Here is a 6083-nt window from a genome sequence, read left to right as displayed (position 1 = left end):
AGTGCTTGTTGTTGCTAATTGTAGAAAACCCTAGGCAATATATGCTTGGTGTTATCGCCTTTTAAGAAACCATACTTCATTTGTTCAATGCAAACAGCATTATCCTCATAAGTGCATGTAGATTCATATGTGGTAGACTCCAAGCCACATGTCCTTCAAATATGCGTAATTATGGATTTCAACCATATACATTCACGAATGACTTCATGAAGAGCAATAACCTCTGCATGATTCGAAAACATAGTGACAATGGTCTGTGTTGACCTCCAAAATATTGCGGTGTTTCCCATGGCAAACACATAAATAGCTTGGGAACGACTTTTGTGTGGGTCAAAGAGATACCCAGCATCAACAAAAGCCCTCAAAATATCACCACGATTTTGATTAGGGAGTTTGTGAGAAGCCTTGCTCTATGAGGCGAGTCTACAATGACAGGACCTGCCTCATATTTCACCCTGAAATCCGAAGTAGCCATGCGGGGTCCATCGTAGAAGAAATTCTACCAAAATTTTAGCGGAACTTCCCCTAATAATGGACTACGCAAAACCTGTAAAAAGACAATTACACTTCTAAACAATCCATCCTTAGACTCTTGGAGCCACCCTGCTCCCCGATTCACAACAAACTCCACCACAACACAAGTCTCAACTTAAGAACATTAGCCACTAGGTTATCAGAGCAATCTAATATACAAGAAAATAAAATAGAAAGGTAAAGGATTGATAAATCCTACAATGTGAAAGCAGTGACAGTTATGCCTCAACTCCAGGTGTGCCCAACATCAACTAATCTAGCCTGCAAACTAGGCATTTGAAACCGAAGGACCCAGGGGAAAGTGATACGCTCAAAGCAAGCGCATAATTTAACCCTGAAATGTCATTAGTAGCATAGAATAAATAGGGATCGTTCTATTCCGGGGATTGAGGGTACACCTGTCATTGTCAAACAATTAAACAATTAAAATTAAAACAAAGTATAATATTTACACATATGCACATTATTTACGAATAAAAAGGGGGTTTTTGATTTTGGTTTTTCTGAAAATTAAACTAAGTTAACAAAATAATTAAAATGCTAAAACATAAAAATATAAATGGAATGCAAGAACAAAGATCAAAATCGAAACATATGATTAAAATTAATTCAAGTTCATCATTGTTCATCATAGTCATGCAAGAGGAATTGATCATGTGAAACGTTCAAAGCAAACAATTTCCCATATTTTACTTTCAACGCTAATTAATCTAAGTGAAAGCACATAGACTAATCCTATCAAACATGCATTCAAGCCCTAGAAAGCTAGTCAATCATACATGTTTAACGCAATAAGCATCTAGAAAGGCTATCAATTCAAATGTGCAACTTAGTATGAAAAAAGTCCACCTAATTGCAATCTTCTTTGATTAAATTCGGTTTTTGTACAAAACCTTTACTACTTATTGATTTAAGAACACAAAACCAAAAAGTTGATTCATGTTCTTAAATTCGTAGCACCAATTATATAAAAACCCTAAAAGTTTCGAACCCTTTAAGATTAACATACAAAAGATTTCTATCATGCAAATTTAATCAAACACTCACACATAAGCAACCATAATTCGCAAAATATGAATCTGAAAATTAACTATTAATCATAAAATTTCAGAAAACAATACTTGTTCAAACATATGTGTCAACTAAGGCATAACCAACGAAAATACAAACAAAGTTACAAGGAAGAATCGAATTACACCAAGAGATGGAGATGGTGATGAACGAAAAGGTGATGTGGTCTCTTGAATTTCGAAAGCAATCTTCAAGGTGGAGGATGGATGGTGTTCACGGCTTGTCTTCTTCTTCCTTGGCCTTGCTTGCACTTCGTGGTTGCCTTAGAGGATGGAGAAGAGCACGGCTAGGCTAGAGAGCTTTTCTGAATTTTTCTAAAGTTGTAAAACACAAAGGAAGGGAACCTCTGACGTTGAGAAAAGAGAGGATTATATAGGGGACGCCTCCTTGCTTTCCAAGCCGTGTAAACCTCTTAATATCCCAAGGAATTAATCTGAAAATGCCACATAATTTCCTCCAATAATAGCTTGCCAAATAAGCCCTATGACATGGTTCAACCAATCACAAAACTCCATTTTAATTCCCTAATATTTTGGCCGAAATATATAAAGATATATTCTGATTTTGTAGTTCAATTTCGGCCAAACTTCCTTAGAGAATATAGGGAACGAACCTAGACTCCTTTTTGGCCGTTTCTTGGTCTCCACACTTTGGCTTTCCTTAAAACTCTCCCCTAGAATCTCTCTTTGCCGAATTCTCTAGGGTTTCTTCATGAATATCACGGCAATTCCTTCTTTTCCTCTTGGCTTGGACGGCAAAAGATCTTCTAGGGTTTATCTCTTGATGTATTTCCATAAAAATAGCCCTAGAAAATCTCCCTAGAATATCTCCTTTTAATTTCTGATTTTTGGACGCCAACTCCTTGTTTCTCTCTTCATTTTGGACGGCAAAACTCTCCTAGGGTTTATTCCATGCGTCACAAACCCTAATCTCTTGGGCCATGATGGGCCATGATCCATTTTGCCGAAAATTCAAAGTGCTCTTGGGCTTCGTTGCTTCATCTTCAAGCCTTCTTATTTTCCAACGCAAAACACTTCATTTTCTTCATTTCTTTTCATAGTTGCGTTGGAAACTTCATTGGTAAGCTCTCCTCCATTTCGCAGGGTTTCCTGGTTGCACTAGGAAAGCTTGTTTCTTCATTTCTGCTCAAATGTGTGGGCCGTTATCTCTCATATTTGTTCGTCTTGATGTTCGCAGGCTCCTCTTTCCATTCGTGCGTTCATTTCCACTTTTTAGCTCGGAGGTCCTGAAAATAGAAACTAGTATGAGAAATAGAAACTTTCCTAATTTGAAAAATAGCAACTTACCAAAAATGAAAAATAGAAAGTTACTAAAATAAAAAAAATAGAAACTTGCCAGAAATGAGAAATGAAAACTACAAGAATAGAAACTTTCTAAAAATGGAAAATAGAAACTAAGAAAAATGGAAACTTTCTACAAATAGGAACTTTCCCAATCAAAGAATGGAAACTTTCCTAAACAGAGTTTTACTAAGGAAATGATGCAAGAAATGTAAGGAAATGCAGTTAAAACGTCGCATTAAAATGCTCCTATCAGAAAGCATTTAAAAATAGTTAGAGTGAGTGGACGAAAATAAGTAATCTCGAGGAAAACAAATATAAGATTTAATGCTTTCCCAAATTATTCTCTTAAAAACCAAGCATGCAGTTAAGTCTTCAAAATACTCTTAATCCTCCTCTTTACTGAAATCACAATCACATATTGTAGAACATCTCGAAAACCGTCTTGAAATCTCATATCATAAGTACCTCAAAATTATTCAGAAATCTCGGAAATCTTGTAGTATACTGATCTCGTAAAACTCTTGAAATCTCAATAAATACTCATAATGGAAAAAATAGGCAATGACTAGAGGAAACTGCCGACTAGTCATCTCATGCCACCTGGAGGGAACTACCAACCAGGGACGCATCGGAGGGGACTGCCGACCGGACGAGGAGGTGATGGCTAGAGGGTACTGCCGACTAACCATAGATAGGTAGAGGGTACTACCGACTAACTATCTCATGCCATCTGGAGGAGACTGCCGACCAGATGATGCATCAGAGGGGACTACGAATGGGAATATTCTGGAGGGTACTGTCGACCAGACTATTATCTGGAGGGGACTGCCGACCAGGTAATGCACGTCTGCCCTAACATTATTGCCTCCTCGAATAACTGAACTCAATCTCGAGAAATCGATCATACTCAAATACTCGAAAATTCTTAATTCTCATAATATTTTCTCAATCAATGACTTTCCGAAAAGCACTTCTCAATAGTTCTCATAACTCAAAAAAAATCAATAAATGCTTCAAAAATGGAAACTCAATATTAATTTCGTAAATCCTCAATAAATCACCGGAAGCATATTTCAATAAATCTCAATAAATCAAATACTCAAATATTATCACCATACCACTAAATATAATTTAGGAGATTCCATGCATAATTATTAAAAATCAAATGCCCACTCACTGATTTGCCGCTATGACGACCGTCCAACTATTTCTTCCTCCATCCCGATCTACACGTCGTCCTGACAAAATGATATTAAAATAACTGTTTCTCGATAATCGGAAAATATAACAATCCAAACCCTAAGACGATAATTCTTTGAAAGCTCGAAATCCTGTCAGAACGAGCTCAAACTTCATACATTACATTAACTCAATAATTATAACAACCTATCGAAAGCTAGGGTCAATCCAACGATCGAATCTTCCCAAATCAAAACCCGAATTTTCAAAACTATGGAAATTCCTATCAGTACCAAACTTCCTTCGATTTCCACCAAACACATACCCACAAGTTCTATATGCTACAAGGAACCCAACAGTGGCTGCACGTGGGCCCCACGCGCCGCCACCTCCAACCCCGAATCAGTTCACCGAATTTCCTCAACATGATCATCTCAACATTTCCAACAACTTTCTCAACTATGACAAATCTCAATTTCAAATATAGAGGCCGGAATTTACCTCGAAAGGGAAGAGGCCGAAATTGCCCGAAATCGCTCAAATCTGAAATTCGTCTTCCTCGGGTCGAATTGAGATGTGAAACTTGGAGAGTTTGTGAAGGATCTCCATACGAACAAAGCCCAGTTGATCTCCCCTCCTAATTTGGCCGGAGTTGGCCTGGCCGGAATTTGAAGAAAACCTCAGAAAAAAGTGGTCCGACCTTCTTTGCTTTGATTCGTCGTCTATGGTGAATGATAAGATGCAAGGATATATGGATGGAAAGGTTGTTTCAAGACGAAGAGATTGATACCAATTTAATGGCCATAGGTGGCCAGACGAAGCGGCAGCGGCGCTGGAAAGCTATGAAGTCGGGAGGAGAAATTTCTGGAATTTTGGAGCTGCTTTCCTGAAATGGAAAGTCATCTTGCCCTTTATAGAACCCGATTTAAACATAAGGGCTAAATACTGTTTAGTACCCTGTGCTTTGGGTCCAAAATCGATTCAGTCCCTGAACTTTTAATTTCACCAAAAACACCCTCACACTATCATTTCTCATCCAATAAATCCCTCCGTCATGATTCTGTCAAATAGAGCCGTTAAGTAGCTGATGTGGCATGCCAACTTTGCACTGGTGGGGCCCACATGGTAGGCAAAATTTTAAAATTCTAAAATAAAATTTCAGAATTGATTCTCTCTATCCTCAATCTCTCTCTCTCTCTCTCTCTCTCTCCTAAAATTCTAAAATAAAATTTCAGAATTGATTCTATCAGTACGCTACGCCTCTCTATCAGTACGCGGCAACTCCTCCTTCTTCTTCATCAACGTCCACCCCTACAAGCTCTACGGGCTCCGAAGTGAAATTCCGATCGGGTTTCCTCTATTTCAGGAGCACCCGTTCAGTTTCCGAGATGACATGACCACCGGCATGCTTACCGGAATCTCTTCGACATAATAGTCGACGCCGTCATCTCCGCCATGGCCGTCGCCGGACACGAGAACATTCCATTGATAGTGACAGAGACAGGTTAGCCCAGTTCCGATCTGTTGGAAGGGGTACCGGTAGAGTTTCCATCAGAAGGCAATGTAACATTGAAGTTCCAATCTAGTGTTGAAGCTATCTGAAATTCAGAAGCTGCCATCAACCTCAGCTCTCTGAAGTTCTTGCAGTTGTTCGAAATCTGGTGGATGAGGTATGAGAAGCTTTTGTTGTCAATGTCTTCTATTTTGAGGGATTCAAGGTCTTTCCAAAAAGCAATGGCCTTGCGGATTTCATCCCTCTTTAATCTGTTTCATGCCGGCATAACCAGTCGTTTCCGCTTCGGAGACCTTTCAGCAGTGTAATTGAGAGATCGTTAGGCATATACAAGTTGGGATGGATTTTGTTTCCGAATATGACCAAGTACAAGAACATTGACTACAGCTCTGGCTCTGATAGCGTTCTTAGAGGTTTCAGCTTCTTGAAGAAATTCTTGGTCTTTGCTTTCTTCTTGCGTGGCAATGCTGCTATATGTCTGC

This window comes from Rosa rugosa, chromosome 6, assembly GCF_958449725.1.
Source record: "Rosa rugosa chromosome 6, drRosRugo1.1, whole genome shotgun sequence".
NCBI lineage: Eukaryota > Viridiplantae > Streptophyta > Magnoliopsida > Rosales > Rosaceae > Rosa > Rosa rugosa.
This window is presented reverse-complemented; position numbering follows the sequence as displayed.